This window comes from Bos mutus, chromosome 11 (assembly GCF_027580195.1).
Source record: "Bos mutus isolate GX-2022 chromosome 11, NWIPB_WYAK_1.1, whole genome shotgun sequence".
Taxonomy (NCBI): Eukaryota; Metazoa; Chordata; class Mammalia; order Artiodactyla; family Bovidae; genus Bos; species Bos mutus.
In genome coordinates this window covers 8,610,107-8,623,255 of record NC_091627.1, presented here as the reverse complement: position 1 = coordinate 8,623,255, position 13,149 = coordinate 8,610,107, and positions in this window count along the sequence as shown.

The following is a 13,149-nucleotide window of genomic DNA, read 5'->3' as shown; positions in this document are numbered from 1 at the left end:
TGAGCATGAGTGAACTCTGGGAGTTGGTGATGGACAGGGAGGCCTGGTGTGCTACAGTCCATGGGGTTGTAAAGAGTCGGACACGATTGAGCTGAACTGAACTGAACTGGTCTTCTTTGCTTTGTGGGCTTTCTCTGGTTGTGGAGAGTGGGAGCTACTCTTCACTGCAGTGCTCAGGCTTCTCATTGTGGTGACTTCTCCGGCTGTGGAGGTTTCTCTTATTATGGAGCATGGGCTCCAGAGCACAGGTTTCAGTAGGTACAACACACGGGCTTAGTTGCTCCACACCACATGGGATCTTCCCAGACCAGGGATCAAACTGGTGTCCCCTGCATTGCAAGGCAGACTCTTAACCACTGAACCATCAGGTAAGCCCCTATCTACATTTTTAATTCACTTTATTATCTTCTAGTTTTATTGAGATATAACTGATATACGAAGATCATGGCATCCGGTCCCATCACTTCATGGGAAATAGATGGGGAAACAGTGGAAACAGTGTCAGACTTTATTTTTGGGGGCTCCAAAATCACTGCAGATGGTGACTGCAGCCATGAAATTAAAAGACGCTTGCTCCTTGGAAGGAAAGTTATGACCAACCTAGATAGCATATTGAAAAGTAGAGACATTACTTTGCCAACAAAGGTTCGTCTAGTCAAGGCTATGGTTTTTCCTGTGGTCATGTATGGATGTGAGAGTTGGACTGTGAAGAAGGCTGAGTGCCGAAGAATTGATGCTTTTGAAGTGTGGTGTTGGAGAAGACTCTTGAGAGTCCCTTGGACTGCAAGGAAATCCAACCAGCCCATTCTGAAGGAGATCAGCCCTGGGATTTCTTTGGAAGAAATGATGCTAAAGCTGAAACTCCAGTACTTTGGCCACCTCATATGAAGAGTTGACTCACTGGAAAAGACTCTGATGCTGGGAGGGATTGGGGGCAGGAGGAGAAGGGGACGACAGAGGGTGAGATGGCTGGATGGCATCACTGACTCAATGGATGTGAGTCTGAGTAAACTCCGGGAGTTGGTGATGGACAGGGAGGCCTGGTGTGCTGCGATTCATGGGGTCGCAAAGAGTCGGACACGACAGAGCGACTGAACTGAACTGAACTGAGATACAGCACCGTATGTTTAATGTGTACATTGTAATGATTTGACTTACATACATCATTAAATGACCTAACCACATTAAAAAAAAAAAAAGTTATCTCTTAAGGTTTAGGACATTGCCCTACGCAAACAAAATTCCATTATCTCAACAGGAAAATTCCATTGTCCTACCCAGCAGGAACTAGATATAACAATATTATCTAGTACACTGTCTATATCCAGATGTCTAGAACTGTCCCCAAGATGACCTTTTATGGACATTTTAAAAAGCCAGGTACAGCTTTTTAACTCTAGGATCAAAGACTCTCCAGTACCTTCGGTTGTCACATCTCTTTAATCTTCAACCTAGAACAGTTTTGCCTTTTATTTTTCCCTTTTATAACTTTGATTTTTTTTAAGAGTCCAGGTCAGTTGTCTTGCACAACGTCCCACCATCTTGATTTGTCTGTTTGTTTAACATGATTGGATTTAGGTTGAATACTTTGGGCTGTAATACTACGTAGCTGATGTCGTATATTTACGACATCATCTTAGAAGGCACTTTTGTTAGTCTGTCCTCTACTGACTCAGAGTTTTTTGGAATTGTCAATGGAAATAAACAATAATTGATCTATAATAAAAAATAGGAAAGAGTCTGAGTACAACCAATTTGAGGACAAATAACCCAGGAGGAGCCTCTCAGCAGCTCTGAGGGTTGCTCCACTGAAGCATGGTTTTCAGCACAGTCTCCTACCTTACCAGAAGATAGAACATACACCAAATTGACAGGACTACATTCCTTCGAGATTTCGAAAAAGACAGATTAATACATGAACAGGCAGTAGGGCCCTGGAGTCTGGGAAGGGAACCTTATCTTTGACGGAATGTTAACATGGACGCCATAGGAAGGGTGTTATTTATCCTTATCTTCAAAAGGGACATTCTTCGCCTTAATTGTTGAAGTAGACATGCTGTTTGCTTTTGAAAGGTCATGGGTCAAGCTGTTTTACTTCACACAAAGTTCAGAGTGAGCCACGTATAAGCCAAAATAACTTCCCTATACATCAGTATGTGAAAATTTTTATTTTTTTATGAGTCACAGTAAAGATAGGTGTAGTGGTGAAACTGGTGATGACCACAGCTAGGGAGTCAGTGTTTTTCACAAAGGATCCAGTAAGGAAAGAGTGACACATCCAGCACTTGGGAAAATTTCCAGAGGCGGCACGAGGCTGCGACACTTGTACAATAACTGCCTTTCCAAGGATAAGAGTGAACTGAACAGATGCAAAGCAACAGAGAAATTAGGAGAAGCTATAAGATTAAAGACAACATGGGGAAAGGGCTTGCTGATTGTTATTATAAAGGGGTCAAGAGTATAGGTACTGTAAATACAGATTTTTTTTAAAACAGCTCCAAAGTACTGAGAAGATTGAGGGTTACAGGCCTACTCTGGACTCTTGGGTTAGCTGTCTACTGCTGCTATTGTCTTCTCATCTTTGTTTGGCAGTGCTTGCCTTAATCGATTGAAACTGGGTGTCCGAAATAAGGGTCAAAGTCCAGTCAGGGGGACAGGGCTTTTTCAATGTGAAATGTGAATCCACATGTCTACGTTTTTCATTTGGCAGTTCACAGATTAGCTAATGATACCAGGTAAGGTCCTTTCCAACATGGCTGCCAAGAGTCTTATCTGATGTCTTTTTAAAATATATATATTTAAAAATAAATAAATAAATAAAATATATATATTTATTTATGTATTTGGCTGTACCGGGTCCTAGTTGCAACACACAGGATCTTTAGTTGTGATATGTGGGTCTAGTTCCCTGACCAGGGATTGAACCCAGGCCCCTTCCATTTAGGAGCACACAGGATTGGCCACTAGACCACCAGGGAAGTCCCTATCTGATGTCTTTTCCAATACACAAAATCTCCAGGTTATAATCCATGATCTTTAAGATCTTTGTCTCCAGAAAACTCACTGTGAAAGAAGTTACCTATCAACTTTTCATTTAAGTGCCTTAATAAGACTTTGACAGTAATCAGATCAGATCAGATCAGTCGCTCAGTCGTGTCCAACTCTTTTTGACCCCATGAACTGCAGCTCGCCAGGCCTCCCTGTCCATCACCAACTCCCGGAGTTCACTCAGACTCACGTCCATCGAGTCAGTGATGCCATCCAGCCATCTCATCCTCTGTGGTCCCCTTCTCCTCCTGCCCCCAATCCCTCCCAGCATCAGAGTCTTTTCCAGTGAGTCAACTCTTCATATGAAGTGGCCAAAGTACTGGAGTTTCAGCTTTAGCATCATTCCTTCCAAAGAAATCCCAGGGCTGATCTCCTTCAGAATGGGCTGGTTGGATCTCCTTGCAGTCCAAGGGACTCTCAAGAGTCTTCTCCAACACCACACTTCAAAAGCATCAATTCTTCGGCACTCAGCCTTCTTCACAGTCCAACTCTCACATCCATACATGACCACAGGAAAAACCATAGCCTTGACTAGACGAACCTTTGTTGGCAAAGTAATGTCTCTGCTTTTTAATATGCTATCTAGTTTGGTCATAACTTTTCTTCCAAGGAGTAAGCGTCTTTTAATTTCATGGCTGCAGTCACCATCTGCAGTGATTTTGGAGCCCAGAAAAATAAAGTCTGACACTGTTTCCACTGTTTCCCCATCTATTTCCCATGAAGTGATGGGACCGGATGCCATGATCTTCGTTTTCTGAATGTTGAGCTTTAAGCCAACTTTTTCACTCTCCACTTTCACTTTCATCAAGAGGATTTTTAGTTCCTCTTCACTTTTTGCCATAAAGGTGGTGTCATCTGCATATCTGAGGTTATTGATATTTCTCCTGGCAATCTGATTCCAGCTTGTGCTTCTTCCAGCCCAGCGTTTCTCGTGATGTACACTGCATATAAGTTAAATAAACAGGGTGACAATATACAGCCTTGACGTACTCCTTTTCCTATTTGGAACCAGTCTCTTGTTCCATGTCCAGTTCTAACTGTTGCTTCCTGACCTGCATACAAATTTCTCAAGAGGCAGATCAGGTGGTCTGGTATTCCCATCTCTTTCAGTAATACAGTAATACATCTCCCTTGAGTAAAATTGGTCATGTGTGTGTATGTGTTTGTCGCTTGGTCGTGTCCAACTCTTTGTGACCCCATACAGCCTGCTAGGCTCCTTTGTCCATGGAATTCTCCAGGCAAGAGTACTGGGGTGGGTAGCCATTCCCTTCTCCAGGGGATCTTCCTAATCCAGGGATTGAACCTACATCTCCTGCATTGCAGCCAGATTCTTTACCATCTGAGTCACCAGGGAAGCCTGAGCTTGGTTCGTATATCCCTTCATCCAGTCACATAAGCCATTGTGCTGTCATTTCAGAAGGAGACAGCTGATATTTACCAAAAGATGAATATCTAAGGTTGAGAAGCACTAACCGAAGAGGTTTTGGCCGTGGGAGATTAAAAGCTCCTGAAAGTTTTGCCAATTGAGTTGTTGTTTTTTTTTTTTTAAGATACTTTAAATTGATTTATTTATTCATTTTTGGCATGCTGGATCTTCATTGCTGTGCAAGGGCTTTCCCTAGTTGCGGTGAGCAGGGGCTACTCTCTGGCTGTGGTGCTTGGGCTTCTCACTGCAGTGGCTTCTCTTACTGGTGAGCACAGGCTCTAGAGTGGGCTTCAGTGGTTGCAGCACACATGCTTAGCGGGAATCAAACCCATGTCCCCCGTATTGGCAGGCAGATTCTTAACCACGAGCCCGCCAGGAAAGTCTGCCAATTGAGTTTTGATAGTGCTGCTAGTTCCTTTTACCCATTCCTGAAGATTGCGGGGGATGCGTGCAGTGAAAATGCTGCATTAATGGCCAAATGTTACAAATCGATTTAATTATGTGTGTGGCAGTGTGAGTTTCCCTAGTCACTATCTAACTTGGAAGGAATTCCCCAGATAGGAATTATCCTTTCCAGTAACAATTTACCTATTGTTAAAGCTGATGCTGTCTTGTATGGAAAACCTTCAACCTCATGTAAAAACACACAGATCACTACTAAGACATATCTATATCTTTGAGATGGTGACATTTATATGTCAAAGGGTCCCTTAGGAAGGGGCAAGTGGCCTTGTGACCCATAAAGTGGCTTTTCAAGATGGTATTTAGGGCATATAGTACAATGAGCATATACTTTATCAGCCGCCATGGGAGAAAGTTTCCAAAAATACTGTTTTCTCCATAAGGCAATTTTCTCAGGTGTCCTATGAGTTAAATAATGTACATGCTGGGGACTTCCCTGGTGGTCCAGTAATTAACACTCCATGCTCCCAATGCAGGGGGCCCGGGTTCAATCCCTGGCCAGGGAACTAGATCCCGCATGCTACAACTAAGACCCAGAGCAACCAAATAAATATATATACATTTTTAAAGTACATACTGGAGTAATGACAACTGTGCTCCAACAGACACTATAATGGAGAAGGAAATGGCAACCCACTCCAGTGTTCTTGCCTGGGAAATCCCATGAACAGAGTGGCCTAGCAGGTTATATAGTCCACGGGGTTGAAAGAGCTGGACACGACTTAGCAACTAAACCACCACCACCAGGCACCATAAGGTTTGTTGTTGTTTCAATGTTCTTTGATTTTTAAAATTTATTTATTTATTTTGGCTGTTCTGCTCTGGGTCTTCGTTGCTATGTGCGGGCTTTCTCTAGTTGAAGCTCACGGGCTCTAGAGCAAGGCCTCAATTGTTGTGGCTCATGGACTTAATTGCTCAGTGGCATGTGGGATCTTCCCAGACCAGATGGAACCTCTGTCCCTTGCATTGGCAGGTGGATTCTTTTTTGCTGTGCCACCAGGGGAAAAAAATTTTTTTTAGTAAATCAAGTCCAAACCATATTTGTGTGACAAGGTCAAAAAATGCCCTCTTTTGTTGCTGTATCTGTTTCTCTTCTTTGGGGACAATTTCTTGAGCCTGTAGAAGAAATCTTTTACTGGATTAGCAGGATTAACAGAGAGCAGTGGACATTCTCAAGGATGAACAAGATGAGTTTTTAAAGCTGTTTGGCTGTGGCATCAACAAGCTGATTCCCTTTAGCTGCCACAGTGTCAGATTTTGAATGCCCTGGTGTCTTAATAATTGCCAACTGTGTTGGTGGGGCTTCCCTGATGGACACAGGAAGCCGGCGGCTATAGTCCCTGGGGTTGCAAAAGAATCAAACATACTTAGTGACTAAACAACCACGACAACAAAGCAGGACTTTCAGCGTAGCCTTGTGGCATAACCGTCCAGGTATACCAAAGACCTTCCCAGGTGAAGGCAAAAAGGTCTTAGCTATCTTTTCCCACAGGGATACTAGAGAAGGTGCTGCATAAATCAATAACTAAAAAACAGCTATCAGTCGGAGTGGCTGAGAGCCGTGTGTGTGAGTTTGGGACCACAGGATGTCAGGGAATCACACTATTTTCTTTTTTCGATCATATGGCTTTAAAAATATCTATTTTTGGCTGTGCTTGGTCTTTGTTGCTGCTCGAGGGCTTTCTCTAGTTATGGTGAGTGGGGGTACTCTTTGTGGCTGTGTGCTGGCTTCTCATCACGGTGGCTTCTCGTTTTGTTCGGAACACAGGCTCCAGAGCATGGGCTTAGTAGCTGTGACGCACGGGCTTAGTTGCTCCGCAGCAGGTGGGATCTTCCTAGACTGGGGATCAAATCCATGTCTTCTGAATTGCAGGTGGATTCTTAACCACTGGGCCACCAGGGAAGTCCCATAAATATTGTTTATAGCTCTCAGATCTTGAGAATAAATCTCCAGCCTTTCCCATTTGGGTCTCTCACTGGGAAGATGGGGCTTCCCCAAAGATTCAGTGGTAAAGAATCTGCCCATAATGCAGGAGACACAGGATATGCAGATTTGATCCCAAGGTCAGAAAGATCCTCTGGAAGAGAAAATGGAAACCTACTCCAGCATTCTTGCCTGGAAAATTCCATGGGCAGAGGAGCCTGGTGGGCTACAGTCCAAAGGGTTGCAAAGAGTCAGACACAACAGAACACACACACACAAACTACTAAGATAAGTGCATTATAAGGACTGGTACAAGGAATCACAAGTCCCCTCTTAAGAAATTCGTAAATAATAGGTCTTAACCACTGCAATAGGGATGGAGTAAAGGGACAAAATAGGTGATTAAATAGTTAATCCCACTAGGGGATTGTAAGTAGAAAACTATGAGAGACCCCTGTACGTTAAGGATTACTCAAGAAAGCAGGTTTGCTTAACCACAAAACCAAGCAGGCTTGCTTAGCAACAAAAGCATGCCACAGAAGCACACGATATGCCCCCAGACAATAAAACAATGGTGGTGTGAGCCCTACTTCCTGCCCAGTGAGCTCAGTGAAGTTAATGATCCCTCAGACATGCTCTCCGCACATGTAGAAAACAATGACCTGCGGACTTAGCTTGACCATGTAGGGACAAGAAAACGCCCTTGCTCAACTTGGAGGTGGAACTGATGATAGAAGCATGACGTCTACTCAAGAAAGACACAGACGTTCTTCTCCCCCTCCCCACTTTTCCTTTGATTACAAAACTGTAGCCCAGTAAGTTCTCAGGGTGCAGCACCCCCTCACCCACCCACTCGGAAGCCTTCTACAAGCATCCTATTCTAATGACTCACTTCTTATCTATCACTTTGCCTCTTGCTGAATTCTTTTCTGCACCGAGTCATAAAGGACTATGGTACCGGAGCTCTTCAGAGCCTCCCAAAATGACACCTAACCGTTTCAGCTCGCCTGCCAGGGAAGTCCCTAAAAAGATTAAATTCAGAACTGGATCATTTTGATGATTTTTAAAATAATTTTTAAAATTTGCTTATTTTTGGCTGCTCTGGGTCTTCACAGCTGTGAGGGCTTTTCTCTAGTTGCAGAGAGTAGGGCTACTCTCTAGTTGCCGTGGTGTGGTGGCTTCTCATTGTGGTGGCTTCTCTTATTGAGGAACACGGGCTCTAGGGCACGCAGGCTTCAGTAGATGTGGCGTGTGGACTCAGTAGTTTGGGCTCCCAGGCTCTAGACCACAGCCTCAATAGCTGTGGCTCGCCAGCTTAGTTGCTCCTCGGCATATGAGATCTTCCCAGGCCAGGGATCGAATCTGTGCCTCCTGCATTGGCAAGTGATTCTTTACCACTGAGCTACCAGGGAAGCATCATTCTGATGGTTTTGAAAACTCTTCGGGGCCATTCTGGAGTCCTCATTGAAAGTTTTCTCAAACCACTCCAAAGAAAGTAGCTTCTCCAGGATTTTGTTTACATTGGTGGATCTTTGCCCAATCTGTTCTCCTAGGAAAAATTTTGGGGCTGTCTTGGCACAAGATATGAGTAAGTTCTCTACATCTGTGAAACTCTGCAGGCTCACGCTTGTGAAAATCTTCCATAGGCAGCTTCCATTCTGCCTCTTGTGGCCATTCTTCAGCTTCATTCTCAGATACCAGCAAATGCACAAGCTGAGATAAATCTGAATATCCTAGCTCACATGTCCCAAATGTCAGATCAAATTCCCCAGAAAATCCTAAAGGATCTTGTAAAGGGTCTGAGAAATCCTTACTTACATTTTTAGATTCAGTTCTAGTCCAAGGAATATACATAAGGGCAAGCTCACCTCTTCCAATAGGCTTCTCCCTTGGAGGTGCAGGAGCCGGTGGAGGAGACAAGTCAGGATATGGAAGTTCACAAAGGAGAGAATATAAAGGCAATGAAGGAGAGGAAGGAGGAGAGTGGGAGAGGGTAGGTTCTGAGCTTTTCTCCAGTTTAACAGCAGTTTCTAACAACTTCCGGATAGTTTCCTGCAAAGATGCCATCATCATTACCATGCTTGGAAGCTTCTAACTACCAACAGAAGCACAGTCCCCATCCTATTAGTATAATTTTAATAGAGAGCTTCTTTTCTATTGTGCATGCCAGTTAACTAATTTTGGTGAGTCAAATGTTCCAGATTTTGACCACTTCAGACTGGGCTTCCCTGGTGGCTCAGCATTAAAGAATCTGCCTGCAATGCAGGAGATGGAGTTTGATCCCTGGATTGGGAAGATCCTCTGGAGGAGGGCATGGCAACCCACTCCAGTGTTCTTGCCTAGAAAATCCCATGGATAGAAGAGCCTGATGGGCTACAGTCCATAGTCCATAGGGTCACAAAGAGTCAGAAATGGCTGAAGTGACTGAGCACCCAAGACATAATTTATCTTCTGTTAGATCTTCCCATTTGACCAACTATTTGCATCGTATGGACTTTGCAGGTTGTTGTACAAGAAGCCAGCTGGAGTTCTAGTGGGTAGCTGCCCGTCCAGAAGCTGCCCAGCTTTGCTGCTGCTGCTGCTGCTAAGTCGCTTCAGTCGTGTCCGACTCTGTGCGACCCCATAGATGGCAGCCCACGAGGCTCCACCGTCCCTGGGATTCTCCAGGCAAGAACACTGGAGTGGGTTGCCATTTCCTTCTCCAATACATGAAAGTGAAAAGTGAAAGTAAATTCGCTCAGTCGTGTCCGACTCTTTGCACCCCCATGGACTGCAGCCCACCAGGCTCCTCCGTCCATAGGATTTTCCAGCCAAGAGTACTGGAGCGGGGTGCCATTGCCTTCTCCTGCCCAGCTTTAGACGCGTGATTTCCCACTTTGTTTTAGTTTCATCTTTTTATAAGGTCTGAACAACTTCCAGGGTTATCAGTGTGCTGCTTGTGAGCTTCGCTCCTCAAGGTGTCGCCCTTGAGTTGGCTCTGCTCTTTATGTCTCGGTTTCTTCAGCCTGCAGCCTAAATCCACAGCAGGAACTTCGAGCACTGAATAAACACAGTTCAGTGCTTGTGTGTATACCCTTGGGAGAGCTGTAAATAACTTCAAGTGTAATGACAGGTACCCTGTGGAACCGCTGCTCATCGCCAGGGTTAATCCTCAGACACTGACATAGGTTCTTATTGCCCGAGGACACCTTGTGGCTAGAAGGAGCAGATAACCCTTTTCTGAGCCAAATTCAGTCTCTGGTTCTGTTGTCAAATAGTTTGTTCGAGGGTTTCCCACTAGGTGGCGCTAGTGGTAAAGACCCCCGCCTGCCAATGCAGGCGATGTGAGCGACGGAGGTTCGATCCCTGGGCTTGGAAGATTCCCTGGAGAAGGAAATGGCAACCCACTCCAGTATTCTTGCCTGGAGAATCCCGTGGACAGAGGAGCCTGGCGGGCTGCAGTCCATGGGATCACAAGAGTCGGACACAACTTGGCAACTAAACCACCACCACCACCACAGTTTGTCCAGAACACCACAGCAGTTTATTCAGACCATATATACACAATCTTTCCAATTTAAGCCAAATTAAATAAGGTCAGCCAACCCAGTTCATTCCAAAGTTCCTTCTAGGCTTCCTCTGTCTAGGAACACCTCCCCAGGTCCCTGCCTAGGAAATTCTCCCGAAGTCCCTTTGTTGTTGTTCAGATGCTAAGTTGTTTCCAACTATTTTCAACCCCTTGGACTGTAGCACAGCAGGCTTCTCTGCCTTTCACCATCTCCCAGAGCTTGCTCCAACTCATGTCCATTGAGTCGGTGATGCCATCCAACTAGCTTATCGTCTGTCGCCCCCTTCTCCTCCGGCCTTCAGTCTTTTCCAGGATCAGGATCTTTTCTAATGAGTTGGCTCTTCACATCAGGTGGCCAAAGTACTGGAGTTTCAGCTTCTGTCCTTTCAAGTCCCTACCACCCAGGAAATGTACTGATACCTCTTAAGAATCCAAGTCTTAAAATTTTAATAGCTCAGATTAAACTCAGGACTGTCCAATGGAATTAACAGATTTAAGTTAACATATATAAAGTAGATAAACAACAAGGATCTACTATATAGCACAGGGATCTATATTCAATATCTTACAATAAACTATAATAGAAAGTAATTTTTTCAAAAAGAATATAGATATATACATATAACTGAATCACTTTGTTATACACCGGCAACCGACACAATATTGTAAATCAATTATACTTCAATTTAAAAAACGACTCAGGACTGTCCAGAATGAGGTTCAGATAATGAGACAGAACTCGCCCAAGCATCTGAAGGGCGCCGTGAAGGCCGGAGCTCAAGGGGCTCACTTCCACTCTTGGGGGGTGGGGAGGTGCAGGTCTGATCCCCGGTCAGGGAACTAAGATCCCAAGTGCTGAGCAGCATGGCCAAAAATTTTTTTAAAAAGTAGATTCTATGTGACTGCGGGTGGTTTCTCTGATACCCTGCAGCCCACTCCAAGCAATGTCGACAGAAATAACCAATAATCAATCTATAGTAAAGAAAAGGAAAGAGTTTGATTGGAGTCAAGCTGAGGATGACAGCGCAGGAGGAGCCTCTCAATAGCTCTGAGGACTGCTCTGCTGAAGTGTGTTTCCAGCACAGTTTTCTAACTTACAGAACAAAGAACATACCTCAACTTGACAGGACTACGTTCCTTCAAGGTTGTAATAGACAGATTTAGTATTTACGCAGCAAGACAGCAGGACCCTGGTATCAGGGAAGGGAACCTTATTTCCAAGGGAGTGTTAGTTAGCATGAACGCTATATACTTATCTTCCAAATAGACATTCTTTTTAAAAAATTATTTTTATTGGAGTAATGTTGCTTTATAATGTTGTGTCAGTTTCCACTGTACAGCAAAGTGAGTCGTCTATATGTATACCTATATCCCCTCTTTATTGGATTTCCTTCCCATTTAGGTCGCCACAGAGCATTGGATTCTGGGTGGCCTCAAGTTCTGGGTGACCTCAAGCAAGGAGATCAAACAGGTCAATCCTAAGGGAAATCAACCCTGAATATTCATTGGAAGGACTGATGCTTAAGCTGAAGCACCAGTACTTTGGCCACCTGATTCAAAGAACTGACTCCTTGAAAAAGACCCCGATAGTGGGAAAGATTGAAGGCAAAAAGAGAGAGGGCAGCAGAGGATGAGATGGTTGGATAGCATCACTGAGTTAATGGACATGAACTTGGGCAAACTCTGGGAGGTAGTGAGGGACAGGGAGACCTGCAGTGCTGCAGTCCATGGGGTTGCAAAGAGCTGGACACAACTCAGCCACTGAACAACAGCAGAGCATTGAGTAAAGTTCGCTGAGCTATTAGGTAGCAAACAGACATTCTTTACCGTAATGATTAAAGTAGATGTGCTGTGTGTGTTTGATAGGCCTTGAGTCAATCTGATTGAATTCACACCAAGTTCAGAGTGAACCATATATAAACTAAAATGATGTCCCCAAACCTCAATGTGTGAATTTCTCCATCAGAACGTAATCACCTTACTTATCTTTCTAATCTCTTCCATAGTTCTCAGTCTGTTAAAATTTTCTACTTCTTAGGTCAATTTTGGTAATTTATATTTTGCTGCAAAACATTTCCTTTCGATATTTCATGTTACCATAATATTTTAAGTGATTAATAGCATTCATATCTGTTTTTATACTGCCTTTCTCACTCCTAATGTTGCAGATTTTTGCTTTCTCTTTTTTGATTTGTCTTTAATAAAGATTTTTTTCATTTTATTTGTGTTTTCAAACAAATTTTATTTATCTTTTCAGTATTGGTCCTACTTCATTTCTGTCAACTTTCATCTCATTCTCTCCTCTTCTCTTTTACATTAAAAAAATGTTTTAATTTTTAAATGATTTGTTTGGCTGCTCTGGGTCTTACTTGTGGCGTGTGAACTCTCAGTTCTCTGACCAGGAGTTGAACCCAGGGCCCCTGCATTGGGAGCATGGAGTCTTAGCCACTGACCACCAGAAAAGCCCCTTCTTTCTTTTATTTGATTGCTATTTTTCTAATTTCTTAGAGTGAATATTTGATTCACTTATCTTTGGTCTTTTATTAATAATAAAAATATTTAAGGCTATCAATTTTTATCTGGTTACAACTTTATGTCTCAGGCAGTTTTAGCATGAAGAATTCATTTCCTTATTGAGACACTTTTAACAATAAAAGGATACTGTGCAACTTGGGTGATGAAAAGTGAAGGGAAAAATACACAAAGCCCAACCCCACTATAGTTCAACTACATCATTCCAGG